This window comes from Panthera pardus, unplaced genomic scaffold, assembly GCF_024362965.1.
Source record: "Panthera pardus isolate Hobbes unplaced genomic scaffold, ASM2436296v1 HiC_scaffold_16, whole genome shotgun sequence".
NCBI classification, from domain to species: domain Eukaryota; kingdom Metazoa; phylum Chordata; class Mammalia; order Carnivora; family Felidae; genus Panthera; species Panthera pardus.
Window position 1 is genome coordinate 6,081,207 of NW_026526721.1, and position 18,497 is coordinate 6,099,703.

Below are 18,497 nucleotides of genomic sequence, written 5' to 3' on the forward strand. Positions count from 1 at the left end.
TGCTTCTTCTTGCACAAAGATGAAGTAAACTGATGTGGAGGAGAGGGGTGGACAAGACCCCAAAATAATTCAGTGAGCTGGAGTGCCAAAGCCTTTCTGAAAGGTTGGGCATCGGTCCAGAGTTTGCAAGCAGAGGCCCCCCCAGGAGGGAGCCGGGAGCCTCAGCGGGGTGGAGGGAGGGCAGCCTGCGAAGAGGCTGATGAGTAAGAACATAGTAGCAATGTAGCACAAAGACCAGCCTGGATGATTAAACTCCCCGGTGCTTCTGCGCGGTTCCCGGCTTCTAGACAGCAGTTTCCTGGGGTAACCAAATGGCCTGGTGCGCTCAAAGCTGAGCGCTATTAGCCGGTGCAACCAGGCAGGATGCAGCCCAGGGAGCCATCAGGTGGGACCGACCCAGAGGGTGAAGGAGATGAAGCCCGTCCTCACACACTCCCCTGCCCTTTCCCTGAGTCCCCTCCCACATCCTTAGCTCGCCAGGCTCAGCCGACTGGCTTCTGGCATCCTGGGGGACTGGGTCCCAGGGCAGCTGGCCTGGGGAGGACCGGACACTGTTCCAGCACCAGGTGAGGAGAGCGTCTTCCCGGCAGAGGAAGGGCCCTCAGACAGGCATTCGCCTGCCCAGTGGCTCAGTATTACCATGTGGAAATGGGCAAATAGAACAGGGCAGACCAGGGGCGCCTGGGTGGTTTGGTTGGTTAAGCGTCCGACTTCGGCTCAGGTCACGATCTCACGGTCCGTGAGTTCGAGCCCCGCGTCGGGCTCTGTGCTGACCGCTCAGAGCCTGGAGCCTGTTTCAGATTCTGTGTCTCCCTCTCTCTCTGCCCCTCCCCTGTTCATGCTCTGGCTCTCTCTGTCTCAAAAATGATTTAAAAAAAAAATTAAAAAAAAAAAAAAGAACAGGGCAGGCCAGGTAGGGAGGTGCACACCAATGGCACACCCTTGGACACGTCAGGAAAATGAAAGCACCGTCCCAGGGGCGGGAGCCCATAGTTAAGACTCTGACCTTAACTGCAAGACCTTAGCAAAGACCTTGCTCTGTCCCTTTCACCCTGACCCACCCACGGGGTGGGTCTGGTGGGTCTCAGCTGTGAGCCATGCAAGCTTCCTCGCTGGATGCTCTTCCCTACCCCCACCCCACACCCGCTCCAGAGCAGGGACCCCGTGACTGCCGGCCCAACGTCCAGCCTTACAGGCTGCTGAGACCCACAACAGGAATTTGCACCATCAGTGTAGACATCGGGGGTCAGAGGTTGTTGTGGAGACTGTTCCGCATGTTGTAGGGTATTTAGCAGGATCCCTGGCCTCTGTCCACTAGATGGCAGCAGCATACACATGCTCACACACAGTTGTCTTCAGACCTTGCCCCTTGTCCTCGAGGGAGAAATACTGCCCCGAGTTGGGAACAGTTGCTCTAATAGGAAGGAAGGGGACCAAGTGCTCCACAGATCACTATAGAATACAGTTATTTTTTTTAATGTTTGTTTATTTTTGAGAGAGAGAGAGCGAGCAGGGGAGGGACAGAGAGACAGGAAGACACAGAATCCGAAGCAGGCTCCAGGCTCCGAGCCGTCAGCACGGAGCCTGACAACATGGGGCTCAGACCCACAAACTGTGAGATCATGAACTAAGCCGAAGTCGGACGCCTAACTGACTGAGCCACCCAGGCGCCCCCAGCACACATATATCTTAGTGATGCCCACACAAAAGGGCCAATTTGCAGATTGGAACCATTGTGCTACATAATGGGGTCCCTGGCCAAAGTCCCATTCCTCCGGTCACACCAGCCTTCTCATGCTCCTTGAACAGACTGAGCTCATCCCCAGTGTAGATCTGTTCACCTCCTCTTTCCTCTGTCTGGAAAGTTCCTCGCCCAGATATTCACGGGACTGTCCCTGGCTTCATTCATCTCTCTGCTCCAATGCCAGGTCCCAGGCAAGCCCTCCCTGAGCACCCAGGCACCCACACCGTCCTGCTCTGTCCTTCCATGTCCTGTTAACCCCGCTCCGTCCTGCCTCGCTGCCTGACATCATAGACCATTTGTTTCATTCTGTGTGCTCTGCCTCCCCTTGCAGAATAGGACTTTAAGGCAGACCACCGCATCCCCAGCAGAGGGCCCGGCACCCAGTGGATGCTTGAACAATACTTGTTGAATGAGTAAGTGGGAAGATGGACAGAAGCGTGTGCAGTGGCTGGAAAGAGTGGAGAAAGCAGAGAGGTCCAATGCCCGTGGGTTGGGTCTTGGGAGTTGTGAGAGGCAGAGAGCGATCCTTCCCCTCCTTATGTAGGCCAGTGACGACCGGTGCGGGGAGGCCAGTTTGCCTACATCGAACCCATCTCAGAGAGCTTAAGGCCACTGCCAGCGGGAAAATCCTGCGTTTCTGATTAAACAGCCTGGCTGGAAGTGACATTCTGGCTGAGACCCCCAAGGACCCTCATGCAAATTAACAGACCGATCGGAAGTTCCTGGAGGCCTGGAAAACGGTGTCCCAAGGAGGCCACTGTACTAATTCGAACTGTGGTGCCGGGAAGGTTTTTCAGGTCCCCAGCAGCGTAATGAAACGTTAAACAAAGTCATCACGGAGCAAAGGGAAGGGCTGTCGGAACTCAGCTCCAGAGCTGAGAGGAAAAGACGGCTGGTGTACGTGCGGGCTGTGTGACGGAACCTTCAGGGGACACCCTACCCACGTGGCCCGCAGAAGCCCGCCCGCCTGGGCTGACCACACTGAGGCTGCCTGTTCCCCCACTGGGGGGGGGGGGGGGGAGCTGCAGCTATAATTGTTAAGTGCAGTTGTAATCCCCACCCCCCCGACGGACGGGAGGGCCCAGGCTGGCCCACATAGCTGCAGCCAGTCATACCTTCAGGTTGGGTCGTGTGTGGCCCCAGCCAATGAAGGGATTCACACCCAGAGTGGGGCTAGAACGGGCAGTCTACACTGGTCTAAAGAATGTCAGATTAGGGAGGAAGGCTGAGTTCAGATGACCCTGGCCACCTCTGAAGAAATAGAGCCCTCCAGCCACCAGGCCACAACCAAAGTGCAGTAAATAAAGTTGCTTCTTTTGTTATAAGTATTTCACCTTATTTCGGGATTATTCTAGAGTAATGCACTTTTATGGTACATGAAAAACTCAAGGATTCTTAGAGAATGGCCACTGATTTCCAGCTGTCGGCGGGGGGGGGGTGGCTTTTGATACTAAATTCTTGACACTGTGAGCCATTATTCACCCAGATGGATGCTCCCCCTGACATCTCCAGTGAGTGCTGAAGCATGTAAACCTAAGCAGATTCTGAAGTCTAAAAACAGATATTGATCTTGAGGGGCAGCTGGGTGGCTTAGTGAGGGAGCGTCCGACTTCGGCTCAGGTTACGATCTCATGGTTCATGGGTTCAAGCTCCACGTCGGGCTCCGTGCTGACAGCTCAGATTCTGTGCCTGTCTCTCTGTCTCTGCCCCTCACCCACTCACTCTGTCTCTCTCTCTAAGATAAATACACATTAAAAAATAAATTTAAAAAAACTTTTTAATTAAAAAATAAATAAAAACATCTTGAATGTGAAGGACAGAAGTTCCAAGCCAGGGAGGCGATGGGGAAGTAGGATCACCTGGTTGTGCAACGTTCTCCCTGTAAGATGGCGACACCATCGGTGGCCAAGACAATGGAGTTGTCGTGAGGGTTAAGTAAGATAGTGCGGTCACAGGCATGCCCCTGTGGCACCTCGTGCTTTCATCATTTAGAGTACTTCATTCTGCAGTATTTTCTTTGTTCAGTTTGTTTGTTTTAATTGCATGTTTCGTGGCCACAGCGTGAAGGCACCCCTTTCTCTCAGCCTTGCCTTTAGAAGCATTTGCCATCCGGAAACCCATCCGTCAAGGGACACATCACCCTTGTCAGAGAAGCTGTCTACATGGTGCTAACTGATGTGTTGACAGATTGAAAATCAAACTTCACATTTAAAGTGTTTTCCACAATTGAGGAGGTTTTCATGCACCCTGAGCTCAGCAAACAGCTCCTGAAGAAAACACATCGAAGGGAGTGTTGAGTCCTGGGGGCCATTTGCTAAACATGACGTTCATTCAAACATATAAATTTTGGAGCATTGGCTTAAGACATTGATCATCCCTTGAGGAGGGCACACACAAAAAAAGTCATCATCTTTCTTCTTCAGGGACACCCAGTGGCAGGAAAGAGATCAATTTTTCAATAAGTGACCATGTCAGGAGGTGAACCTGGCCAGGAATGTTAACAGAAGTTTAACAAAATATGGTGGGAACACAGAGGAAGGACCAGTTGCTTCTAACCAAGGGTTTGACTTAGTCTGCTATGTTCCATCTCTTTTTAGCACTAAAAACTCCTTTTTTTCTCGTTTTATTTATTTTGAGAGAGAGAGAGAGAGAGAGAGAGCAGAGGAGGGGCAGAGAGAGAGGGAGAGAGAGAATCCCAAGCAGGCTGTCACTATCAGCACAGAGCCCAATGCGGGGCTCAAACATACGAACCGTGAGATCATGACCTGAGCTGAAGTCAGATGCTTAACTGACTGAGCCACCCAGGTGCCCCTAGAAACTCCTTTTTCAAATGGAATGTGTGTCGGCCTCCAGTGTCGGGAAGCGAGCTGGGTCAGAGCTGCTCTTTTGGGGACTGAGGGACAGCCTCCAGTCCCGTCAATGCTCTCCTTCCTTCCATTCCCCCTGAGGTACCATCTTATGCCCGGGGCCATGCCCCACGATGCCCCCACATGTCTACACAAGAGGATGGGGGGATTCCTTCCAGTTCTAAGCACCCACGATGGTTAACGGGACCACGGTAGCAAACACAGAGGTAGCCAAGGAAAGTCAAATACTGGCAGCTTCCGAGGATTCACTCCGGGCCTTCTGTCTCTCCTCAGGCTCCTACCCTTTAGATAAGTCCTTCCTCTTGCCCACCTGCAGCTGTGCCAGAGTGGGGTGAGAAAACAGAGCATCTTCCATGGTGTGGAATCACACTAGAACCAAAAGTGACTTTCCCCAGATGCCCCAGCTTCAAAGCACTTTTTATGCAAGCAGCCCTGTTCACACTTCTAATAACCCCCCAGGCAGACCCAGTAGGGGACTGGCCTCACAGGCTCCAAAGCCACTTACCAGCCCTGTCACCTCCCTGCCCCATGTCCACAGTGGCAAGTGTGAAGAAGGTTCTTTGAACTGCCTGGCATGTGGAGTGGCATGGCGAGCCCTCCATACATGCCAGCTCTGAGGGTGACCCAGGAGCACATCTCTAAAAAGTGGGGGGCAGAGGACCAAGACCCAGGCTGCAGAGTACCCCCCGGCCCCCACCCATACACACACCATTATTCCGGGATCCTTTGCATGGTTGTTTGAGTGCCCACAGAAGCACGTTTGATCTCCAAAATAAAGTAAGGAGTGCTACAATGCTTGGTAGATGCATACATAACACTGGGATGTGAAGGCTCTGTTTTCCAGAACTTTTCCTTCTTGGTTTTCCTAGGTAAAGCCTGGGAGAAAGAGTTAATCATAGTCATCTTAGGCAAACTCACTTGACCATCTATCTTTTGTAGAAGCAGACTTACTATTAGTTATTATTAAAGCTGTATGCCAGCCATTACTCTAAATGTGTTACATGCATTAACTCATTTATTTCTAGAACAACTTTATGAGGTACGTGCTATTATATCCCCATTTTACAGATGGGAATACTGAACCACAGACAGACCAAATGATGGGTCCATGTAAAGCAATCTCTTACCAGCTAGAAATAACCTAAAGTTATAATGTTATGTCCACGCGTTTCATTCGCCCACCCAGTTCCTCCCCCCGCCCCTGCTTTTTATCATAAATGTTATGGATTTAAAGTTGGGGGAAAGAATTACGGATGCAGTGCCTCCCACTTTAGTCTGAATGAATGGGGAGCTGACAGAGGTCAGCACAGATTGGTTTCAGAGAAGGAAACCCGTAAATCCATAATTAGCCCTGGGCTGGGAGTTGGATGAGATACCTTTTAAAATTTTAAAAAGAGATAAGGAACCAATCACCCTACTTTTGTCTGAGGCAAAACATCCAGGAATAGGGTGGAGAGCAATAATAAATGAATGAACAAACAGAGACAAGATTTTTTAAAAAGGAGCAGGGGGTAGAGACATTGATACAAAAGAGGGCAAGAGACTCTTTCAAGGTCCAGAAAGAGCCCTGCTGTCCATCACCTGTGGTTCTACAACTTGGTTTTTCCTCTTTTATGGACTGAAGAGCGTGACTTTTAAGGTTCTCATCGTTTGTGCCGGGACAAGATTTGTAAAATCTGTACAAGACAGACTTTTTTTGACTTTTTTTTACTTTTTTTACTTTAATGTAAAAGACATTAAAAACCTGTATTTAAAACACAGAAAATGAGGTCCAGGGTCTCGTGTACTAACAACTAATTTGGGGAGACCCTGTCTATACAATTCTTTGCCCCAATTTTATTGAGATGTAATTGTCACATACCATTGTGTAGGTGTAAGGTGTACAACATAAATGATCTGATATAGCTACATATTATGAAATGCTTACCAACAATTCGTTAGTATTCATCACCCCACATCATTAGTGTCTTTTGCTTGTGATGAGAACTTTCAACATCTACTCTCATAGCGACTTTCAAATACGCAGAACAGTATTGGTGCTCACGATATTCACGTGAATGTTACTATACAGTTTTTTAAGCCAGGACTTCCCAGAGCCCTCATTATGGATTGTGAATTTGCTTTCTTTTTTTTAATTTTTAATGTTTATTTATATTTCAGAGAGAGAGAGAGAGCAGGGGAGGGGCAGAGAGAGGGAGACATAGAATCCGAAGCAGGCTCTGGGCTCTGAGCACAGAGCCCGACTTGGAGCTTGAACCCACGAACCGTGAGATCATGACCTGAGCCCAAGTCAGATGCTTAACTGACCGAGCCACCCAGGCGCCCTTGGATTGTGAATTTCAAGAGGGACACAAGAAATGCAGCTTTTTCCAAACTTACCAAATAATATAACCCATTTTTTCAAAGAGCCTGCTATAGGGCTAACGTTCCAACTTTGGTCCCTGCTTTGGGTAAGAGCATTCTAAAGCAAAATAAACCCATGGAAAATAATTAATCATGTGTTACGTCTGTTATTTCTGCTATTATCTGATACCCATCTGGCACAGCATGACTTCAAAGTTCATGAACACAGAGGGGAGGAAGGTTGTCTATGGGGAGGGAACTTGAGCCTCTGACATTTGTGGGGCTGGACCACATTGTTCTCCAAGCCCCAGGGACAGAAAATAACCACCACACTTGGAAACAAAACTGAATGCTTTAAACGCCACGTGTTCATGTGATTGTTTTCTTAAGGTACTGGATCCTTCTCTCCCTGGGACGAGGAGCACGCACTTTTCGGAGCATTGCCTGCCTTTTCACGCCCCGATGCAGCCAAGGAAGGAGTTCTCATGTGTCTTGTCCAAGAAAAGTGAGCGGCAAAGCAGGAAGCTCTAAATCTACCCATTTGGATGAGACCCAGTCCCTCATCAATGGCTGGCTCCTGTTTACAGAATGCCCAAGCATGAATGTGCCAACACAAGCCAAAATTCCTGCCGTGAACAGAGATGCCAGGAGACAGTGAAGCAGGCGGGGGGCCGGGGGTGGGAAGCAGAGAAAGCACACAGATGCGTTCGAGATCTTTCCACGTGCGAGGGAGGGGACCTATCGGAGCAGACCATCAGCACTAAGCTCATAAGCTTCCCCATCAGGAACGCAGACCTCCCAAGACCATTTCTCTGGATCTACGGTGTTACCCTCCAGCCTGACGCCCAGGTCAGAAGTCTGAGCTCCCTCGTCTCTCCCTCACACACCCCAGTCCATTCTCCCTGAGCACATCTTTTCCATCCAGCCCCTCCTGCCACCCCTGCCCAGGTGCCACCATCTCTGGCTGGTGTTTCACAGGCGCTCCATGACCGGCCTGAGCTCCACTGTTAGAACAATCTGACCTAACTAACTCAAGCCCTTGCTTGAAAACCATGGGTGCTTCTGGAGAGGTGTATCCTCACCCGGCCTCCATACCTGCCAGGAGCTGCACAGCACCTCCCACCAGCCATGCCGACAGTCTGCCGTTTGTGACTTAGCACTCTGGCATTATTTATGACCTTCCTGCTCATCCTTCCCTTCCCTGGGTCCCTAGAAAACTCCTATTTAGCCTTCAACACCCACATCGAATGCCACCTTCTCTCCCCAGCTCAAAGTCAGTGACTTCATCCTCCAGCCATGTCTGTCCCTGCCTCTGCAGTAGGGACAGAGAACTCAGGCATTGGTGTTAATGTTCCTGAACCTTGAATGGGTTCCCACATAAGTGCTAAATCATGCACAAGGGGACACTGAGGAAAGCCCTGCCTGCCTTCTAGGACCCCCTAGAAGCCCACCCTCTGCATCACAGAGATAGAGATGGCTGTATTCTTGGATACAGCCAGTTGTCAGTCATTCAGGCTAAAATACGAAAGAGCTGGGGCGCCTGGGTGGATCAGTCGATTAGCCGTCCGACTTCGGCTCAGGTCATGATCTCGAGGTCCGTGAGTTCGAGCCCCATGTCGGGCTCTAGGCTGACAGCTCAGAGCCTGGAGCCTGCTTCCGGTTCTGTGTCTCCCTCTCTCTCTCTCTGCCCCTCCCCCACTCGCACTCTGTCTCTCTCTCAAAAATAAACATTAAAAAAAATTTTAGATATGAAAGAGCTGTGTTGAAAACTAGTGCGTTATCTGCAGAAGCAGGTGGCATGTAAGGCCGTGTGCTGGGACACAAGATGCCAGTAGGCGTGTTTCCATAGGAGGCCATGCTTCTCTCCATAGGAGGCCACTGCCAAGGCCGTCACAGTGACATCCCTGGAGCACCAGGGGCAGCTGGGCTGGGAACCCAGAGAGGGGAGAGGACACTAGTGATGGTGGCCCAAATCTTGTGTCTCCCTTTGTCATTTTGACGCTGCTCGTGCCCCATATTTGGGGGAAGGTGTTTTTGTTCATCCTGTCACTTACTTCCAGCCCTGGTCACAGTGAAAGGACTTTGGGAAATTATTTGATCCCATCAACTATTAATTCTTTTCTGCTCTAAAGGAGTAGCATCCTACAGTTAATATTTCTGCAATGCACCCTTGTGGGAGCTGCATGCAAACAAACGAGGATCCCTTATGTAATCCCGGCTCCATTTGCAGAACTATAAACAGGATGCTTCATGGATCCGTGTTGACGGAGTTATCGTCGACCATAAAAGGATTCCCTCGTGGGAGAAAGTGCAGCGTCATCTGCCAGTGAATACAATTCTGGAATGAATTAAACTACTGGCATCGGATCAGTAAATTTAGAAACTGAAGAAAGAGCTCTATGAAGAAAGAGGGTAAAATAGCCAAAGGCTTAGGTGGCTGCCGTGGGCAGAGGTTCAAGTACTTCGCCCGGCTCTCAAAAAGCAGACACAGGTATTTTCCCCATCAAAGGGTTTAATCTCATAAAAGAGATCATAAAAAAAGACACGTCACTAATTTTATAGCATTAGAAATTTATTGCTTAATAATTTACACAGCCCAATTCTTCCGTTTAGATTCTACAGAACAGGCAAGGGCAAGACCATCATTTCCAGTCTTTACATTTGACCTGCCCCAAGAGCTCTTGAAAACACTGGAACAACAATGTTTTAAAGTTGTTGGGGTTTTTTTTTTTTTTTAGTGTTTGTTTCTTTTTGAGAGAGAAAGAGAGAGAGTGAGAGCGGGGGAGAGGGAGAGAGAGGGGGAGACACAGAATCCGAAGCAGGCTCCAGGCTCCAAGCTGTCAGCACAGAGGCCGACATGGGGCTCGAACTCACAAACCGCGAGACCGTGAGCTGAGCTGAAGTCCGATGCCTAACCCACTGAGCCCCCCTAGGCGCCCCTGGAACCAACAGTGTTTTCACTGGGCATCCTCTGTGATTGTCCCGAGTGCTCACATCAGGTTACATACCCCTGTTGAATCCAAATGAGTGTTAAAATCCCTGCCACAACTTCCTCCTGGCTTTGCCTTCTCAGCCAGTCATTCCCCCAAACCTGCTGTGCATTATGAATAAAAATCATAAAACAGAAAGTGGTGGTTGCAAACTATATTTCTTTATCGATTCCTCTGTTCAACACAGATCCCTGGGAAGTTATGGTATGTCCGGCACAGTGCTAGATGCTAATGTAGAAACAAATGGGGCATCCTGGTGGGCCTTCAGGAAGAAGTGTGACAAGGGAGAGAAGCGTATGGATAACGATTCCCAAGAGCATGATGGGTATCAGGAAAGGAGTAGCCCGAGGAACCGCCCCCCCTCCCCATCCCAGTTCCCAAGCCAGGTTGTCTTACCCTCTGCCAGCAAAGCAAAACTTCACACAGAAGCAGCCATTTGGGCAATCAGTCAAGTGACCTCAGCTCCCCTCCCCCATAGGGAGGTTCCAGAATCTTCCATCCCATTTTATTTGTGGGCCACATGCCCAGGCTTCCATCCACCCTCTGAACCCTCTGGACAGCAGTCCCACCCTGCCTGGTCTCTGGCATTGGGACCCTGACTCTTCTGTTCAGCTCCTGGCTCAGGTACCCCCGTGTCTTGAGTTACCAGCCACCCTCGGCCTCAGCCTAGAGCCCAGCTGAGCCAGCCTGGTACCCACTGCCTTCCAGCCTCCAGGGTTTCAGATGAGGACCGTGGTCACCTGTATGCAAACTTTCCTTTCTCTGTGGCTGTTTCAAGGTGTTTTCTTTCTCTTTGGTTTTTAGCAATTTTGTTTTTCCGTGTCTGGATATGCTTTTCTTTACTTTTTTTTTTTTTTTTTTTTGTCATTGTTTATTTATTTATTTTGAGAGAGAGAGACAGAGACAGAGCGCAAGTGGGGGAGGGGCAGAAAGAGAAGAAACAGAACCCAAAGCAGGCTCCGGGCTCTGAGCTCTGAGCTGTCAGCACAGAGCCCGACGCGGGGCTCGAACTCATGGACCGTGAGGTCATGACCTGAACCAGAGTCGGATGCTTAACTGACTGAGCCACCCAGGCGCCCCTGCTTTTCTTTACTTTTTATCCTGTTTGGGGTTTGCTGAGTGTCTTAACTGTATGAAGTTATGTCTCACTGAATTTGAGAAGTTTGGGGTCACACCTTGTATCTCTCTACAAGCTCCCTCACTTTTTCCTGTGTCATCATCTGTCAGCTCCATTCTGCTATTGGGTCTGTCTAGCATCGTGAGTTTTGTTTTGTTTTGTTTTGTTTTTTAATTTGAGAGTTGCATTTTTCGCTTCTAAACTTTCCATGTTACTTTTTATACTCCACATTTTTCTGCTGAGAAGTTCTAACTTTCCATTCATTTCAAGATTGTTACGGTTACAATAGCTGCTTTAATGTGTGTGTCTGATCATTCCAACATCTCGGGGATCTTGGGGCTGTGTTTTCCCTTGAGAATGGGTCACGTTTTTTGTTTCTTTGTAAGTTGAATAAATATGTATTATATCCTAGACAGTTTAAATACTGTGTTGTGAGATTCTGGGTCATGTTACAATCTTCCGGAGACTGTTGATGTTTTTCTGTATTATTATCTTAGTTGTCACCAACCGGTTAGTTCAGACCACGAGTTTTGCTTCACCCTCTCTGGCAATGGCTTCAACGTCCATTCAGTTTTCAGAGTCAGAATTGTCTCTCCATCCTCTAGCTCCTGGAAGCCCCCTGTCCTGAATCTCCATCCAGAAAAGCAAATTTCTAGAAGAGGGTCAGCAGCTCCCACTGCTACCATGGTGTTCAATGCAGCTGGGTTCTACTCAGGGCAAAGCAGTGAGGGAAAGGGGAGGGAGAAATTAGCTCTTTGGAGCACACAAGCCCATGTCTCCAGGCACCCTGGCCAGACACATGCGGCTTCTCTTCAAGGTTTTGCTGCCCACGCTGAGCACACACTTCCCCAACCAGGACAACCCACGGGTCAGAGCTGAAAGAGTAAGAAATGAAAGAAAAAAAGCAAAAACAAAAACAGAAAACTCACCCCATGTGAGTTTCACACAAGGGAAAATTCACCCTCTCCTTGATCCGTCGGCCATTTTTGCTTTTCAGAGTCATCGGGTAATTTCTACGCATGTTTTGTCCAGAGTTTTTAGCTGTAAACTGTGATAGAGAAAAGCTGTGGTGGTAGATTACAGTGGAATCTGTACAATCTGCGGAAGAGAAAAGCTTGCTCCATATTAGGCAGCTCCAGAAGCGGATGGTCTTGGGTCACTTTAGATGCAGCAATACAGACTCTTCCTCGGTGAGGATTGATATTCTGAATTATTGTTATGTTAGCTTTCAGCATGTTCATTTTATTTTTGTAATGTTTATTAATTATTTTGAGAGAGAGAAAGCAAGAGAAGGAGAGTGAATCTCCACGCTATCAGCACAGAGCCCTACCCAGGGCTCGATCTCACAAACCGTGACGTCATGACCTGGGCCGAGATCATGAGTCAGACACTCAACGGACTGAGCCACCCAGGCACCGCACCCCAATGAGTGAAGTTTTTTTTTTTTTAATGTTATTTATTTATTTTGAGAGAGAGAGAAAGAGAGCAGAGGAGGGGTAGAGAGAGGGAGAGACAGAATCCCAAGCAGGTTCTGTGAGGTCAGCGCAGAGGCCCGACTCAGGGCTCGAACCCAAGAATCGTGAGATCATGACCCGAGCCAAAGTCAGACACTTAACCAACTGAGCCACCCAGGCGCCCCAGCATGTTCATGTTAAAAGCTGCATTTTCAGTCTTAGTAATGAGGATGCCAAGACGACATATTTCTTGCTCTGCGGCCAATCTCTTTTGACAAGTCACTTTAATACTGTTTTCCTAAATTCAGGTCCCAAATTTAGAATCACGAAGCTGTTAAGATGTCTTTTACACCTAAAATAGTTTTGCGGTTTCCTGGACAGCCACCAGGTAAACATGAATATTGGCTCCTTTGCCTTATAAAAGGAGAACAAAAATAATCGGGGTTGTTGGGCATTCTCTAGATTGTAATGAAGTCAAAACCATCATGAGAGCTCTTTTGTTTCTCAAACCCAGAATATTAAAAAATAAATAAATCACTAAAAGAGAAACTTAGTCTTCCTAGTTTAATTTTATAGAGGTAATGTGTTGCTAATGTAGCTATGTCTTAGCCATTATGATGAGGTTTTGGAGTGATGGGGGTTCGGAGCTGAAGGCCAAGAAAGAATTCTTCAGAGGTCTTTGGGGCAAAATAGGTGAATTTATTAAAGTTCGGGGGACAGGACCTGTGGGCAGAAAGAGACCTGTGGGCAAGGGTGGTAAAGTCGAAAGGGAGGACTCCAGAAGGATTTTCATGTGCTAAAGAGGACTCCTAGGTTACCTGAGGCCTTGCTATGGTCAAACTAAGGTTGTTTTCCCTCTAGTAAGTCATCAACATTAGGACAGTAGGGGTTCCCGGGAGAAGCTTTCTACTCTGGATTTGCCTCAAGTATCTGTCAATGGGCTGTTAAAAGGAAATTTAATCTTACCTGCCATTTCCTTCTGCCTTTGTTCCCCACATCACTGTGGAGGGGAGGGTGATGTTGGGGCTCCAGGGAACTGAGTCTGTGGGTTTCTGGAGATTAGGCTATGGATAAGACTGCCTTTTTCTTTTAATTTACTAAGATATTTGTAAACTGATGGAGACTGGTGTCCTGCATGACTCTGATCTGTATCAGTTAATCACTTGTTTTCCCCTTTGTTCTTGGCTGGGGGGGGGGGTGCTCTTTGCAGAGCATCAGCCTACCTTATGCTCCCTTATTAATTATATACTTTTCAGGTTGAGAAGGATACTCATGGTCCAGTACAAAGACTGATGTGTTAACTGCCAGTTAATTTGTTTTAAGAAAGTTTGTTTCTACCCATAAGTACCCTTCTCAATTGAGGATAATCCGAACACACTACATTTTAAGATAAAGCCCATCTCAGTGGCTCCGTGGGTAGAGTGTGTGACTCCTGATCTAGAAGGTCCTGCGTTGGAGCCCCACGATGGGTGTGGAGATTACTTAAAATTTTTGTTTCATTAAAAAAAATAAAAAAGATAAAGCCCATCTCTGCTGGCTGTAATATGTTCCTACCTTAAGGTAATTATTGACAATATCCTTATAAATGTATATATATCATGCCTTAAAGGAAACTATTTTCTCTCATTCTGATATTATTATTGTGAGAATTGTAAATGGGCATTTCTATTTAATTTGTTCAGTATCGTTGAGTCATGAAATTTCTACTTGCAACTTTCGTGACAAACTGAATCCAAGACGGTAGTGTAGACCTGGGGTGTGATGGCTCGCCTTCCTTTCTGTGGTCAGCCCGTCATCTCAGGCGGCGGGAGGGCCCCAGGAGGGTAGGAAGGATTCGACTCCACATACAACATTCCTTTGTCCAAGAATTACCCACACTGACCAGTGCACAGCAGGTGTTCTTTCGACCACCCAGGTACACACTCATGGCCCTGTTTTGTGACGATTTCACAGCGTTTTTTATTTGAATCTATCCTGTGACATGTACACCTTCCCACTGAACTCTCCTAACTCTCATAGAAGAGAGAAAATATGGCACTCACATAGACCCAACTTAAAGTATCCCACTTTCCCAGGGACCCCTGTGGCTGTGGCCTCAGGGCTCCATTCACCTGTACGCAGGCCTTGGCCAAATGGCTGACACACTAAGTGTCCAGTTGAGGCGGCAGGGACAAACAACTCGGCCAGCGCCTCCCAAGAGGTAGGTCATGGCCCCTAGGCCCACCTGCCAGGTTGCATTTATATAGTCACTGAAAAGAAGGTTCAGGTAAGAAAGGGACAGCTTATCGCTGTCAACTCTCGAGCTCAACCCCATGTGAAAGAAAGCACAATGCTTGGTCGGGCAGGACACTGAGACAACAGGCATAACCCAAGACCGAGCTGGCATACGTCAGACATCCAGAGCCATTTCCCCTCAGATCTCACGGCCCCCGCACAGCCTCCAGGCTTCACCCCTTCCTCTCCAGCCTGCTTCCCTCAGAAACACGATTTCAGGCTGCCAGTCTACATTCCGTCCAGATCTGGCACCAGCCTCTGCCCTGATGCCCTCTCCACCCGGCTGTGGTCCTCCCGGGACCAGACACCAGCCCCAAACCCCCCGCATTGTCTGGGAACCCCACCTGCCTCATCCCTGGGCTCGCTGCATCCCCAGCAGGGCTCAGCCAGAAACAGAGTGGGTCAGAGGGTCTCCAGGAAAGAGGAGTTCCCGAAAGGCAGACGACGCCAGCCCTTTGATGAAAAGTATGGGAGGTATTGAACGGGCATCCGTTTAGTAATTATTTGTCAAGTTGAGAAAGTAGACTGAGTAGAAATACGTACTCCTAAAACAGGGGAACCCTATAAAATGGATCCAAAGGCCAGGCCCTCCCTCATACAAGCTCACAACCTTGGCGACCTTCTTTTCTTCTCATTACATAAAAAAAAAGATGCCCTGCATCCCCACACCACCCCCCACGTGATGATGTGTGTTGTCTAGGAAGAGAAACACGGATCAAAAAGCCTTGTAAATTTTACACAAAGTTGTACCTGCCGTTTCACAACAGCCTCTACACGTGTACGAACAACAGAAGGCATGGAGGAACAAGACTCTGCCCGGATGTGCACAACGCTGGGGACACAGAGCCATGGGACAGCCTCTTTACCAAGCTCTCTGCTCCTCGGGAGTTTGGAAACCCTGTGAAGTAAAAATATCCTGGCCTGGGGGTGCCCGGGTGGCTCAGTGGGTTAAACGGTTGAGCGTCCGACTTCGGCTCGGGTCATGATCTCACCGTCGGTGGGTTGGAGCCCAGCGTCAGGCTCTGTGCTGATGGCTCAGAGTGGGGAGCCTGCTTCCGATTCTGTGTCTCCCTCTCCCTCTGCCCCTCCCCCACTCACACTCCGTCTTTTTCTCAAAAATAAATACAGATTGAAATAAATAAATAAATAAATTTCCTCTGATTGACCCTCAAAAGAAGTGCAAAAACATTACTGCCGAAGGGCCCTTTTCCCAAAAACCTACCTATCAGCTGACACCCCTTTCCAAGACCAATGACCAAAACAAGGTGCACCCATGACTCCCTTCTGGGATCACCAACCTGCCTGTCTACTCTTCCCGTCCATCTGAAGGCTAAGCATCAGGATTTCATTCTATTGAACACAGCAACACTAAATTTCTCTCTCTATAAGTCAGAAGACTTAATGGCACATTATATACTTGCCAACTTTCTTAGCCTAAATTTTACATTCAAAACCAATTTTCCCTGTTTCTTTTCTTTCAACTTAATGGCTTGCTAAATAAATGGGAATACATTTATTTCTAAGTGAAATGGCTCCCCGTGTAATTGCTTGCCCATGGTTTTTCCATCTCCTACTCTGGCCTTCTTTAAGGCTGCACTTTGTTGAAACCATTGAATCATAAAATGTGAGCTCCAGGAGGACAGGGCCTTGTTCTTGCTCAACCCTTTATCCTTAGCCCTGTAGTACCTCTCAATGAGTCTTTGTTGAATTAATTGAAGAACCTTTAAGCTTTTCCAAATTAATTCCCCTCCCAAAGCTGGAGTCCTTTTTAATAGCATCTTAGTAATCCACTCCCTCTCTAAACCTCTCCAGCGGCAGGGAGCTCTCAACCACACGTGAAGACAATTCACCCATCACTAGATCTGTCAACCGCCAGATCTTTGTTTCGTTTTGGTTTTTGATTTGAGTCACTCTTACTTCCTACACCCAATCTACCTGGGTCCTGGTGGATTCTTCCAAGGTAATGCTCCCCTAGGGCCATAGATACATGACAACCTACAAAAATACCTCTTCCTTGTCTTGTGACAGATTCTTGGAGTTGGACGGGATCTTGGGTTGGGTCTTGGAAATCCTCAGTTTTGAGAATGTCCCCATTGGATTTGGATGCAATCGGTTCCAGGGCCAGCACTAATCTGGTACACCATTCTAGCAATCAGTTCTTCAATTTTCCTCCTCCTCAGTTGAATCTCTCTCATCCTTTTCACCAGTTCTGTAAAATTGTCGTTTCCAGTTGCCCGTTTCTAGACTTGGTCCAGTCTGTACATCCCTTCTGAAAACATGTCACATATAAATAGATACAATACTCTAGCTGTGACCCGGCCACTACAGACAAAAAATGGGACCGGACAGACACCACTTTTCTGTCCGTGTGGCCTGAGTTTTTCCGTAGCCCCAACCATAGGCATAGCACAGCCACAGCACATGCAGTGGGGGGAAAAAAGAGAACACTAAATGCAAAAAATATTTATTTATTCTTTTTAAATCTTTTTTTTTTTTTTTGGCATCTCACAGGTATAATTTATTCACACCACAAGGGAAATAACACATCTACAAGTACAGCGATGCTTCGTGTTCCCATCCAACAGGGCTTGCTGAGATTTGCAGCCAGAAGCATGTTCCATCAGATGTACACGCCAAGGGAAGCTGGCTAATGATTACCCTGAGCAGGTACAGGACTCGTAGGTTTCAAAGCTTTACTTCTTTTATCAGCGCTCCTGATTTTATAAACAAGGAAGCCCATTAACCCCCTTCGTACCCAAATCTCGCGGTAAACCTAGGTATCCTAAGGCTTCATGGTGACCAAACTTTTTTTTTTTTTTGAGAGAGACAGAGACAGAACCTGAGCGAGGGTGGGGCAGAAACAGAGGGAGACACAGAATCCGAAGCGGGCTCCAGGCTCCGAGCTATCAGCACAAAGCCTGACGCGGGGCTTGAACGCACAAACTGTGAGATCATGACCTGAGCTGAAGTCGGACATTCGACTGACTGAGCCATCCAGGTGCCCCGTGACCACACATTTTTGATAAGGTTTTAAGCATCCTGATGCAGGATCCCCAGCTCAGGCAACCCCAACCTGCATGGCCAGTGACTCAGAAAGGTCCTCTTTTAAAATCTTATATTGGTTTTTGGCAGGTATTCCAATAGTTAGAGAAAGTTTTCATCTTCAGTATCCAATGGCAGTTTCCATTGAGATTTTTTTGTGAATTTTAATTCACAAGCATTCCGTTTCTTCATTGATTCTCTCGACAAATACTCACTGATCACCCAATACGTGCAAGTCATTAGCCAAAGCTTTATGTGGGACACGAATGTCTACAAGACGGCTTGCAGGGACCCTGTGGTCTCACAAGCAAACCCACTAGGTCTTCATCTGCATGATTAACAGCAAAAACCATCCCAGGCAGAAACTTGTGGCCCAAGGTTACAGCTCTTTACCTCAACACCATGTCCTTAATTGACTCTATTTGAACACAGTCATTCATCGGTTAAGAATCCACCTTCTGGAAAAATGAGATTAAATCAGAGAAGGAGGCCAACCATAAGAGACTCTTAATACAGAGAACAAACCGAGGGCTGCTGGGGCAGGGCGGGGGTGGGGGGGATTGGTAAATGGGGGATGGGCATTAAGGAGGGCATTTGTCGGGATGAGCACTGGGTGTCATACATAAGTGATGAATCACTAAATTCCATTCGTGAAACCAATACTGC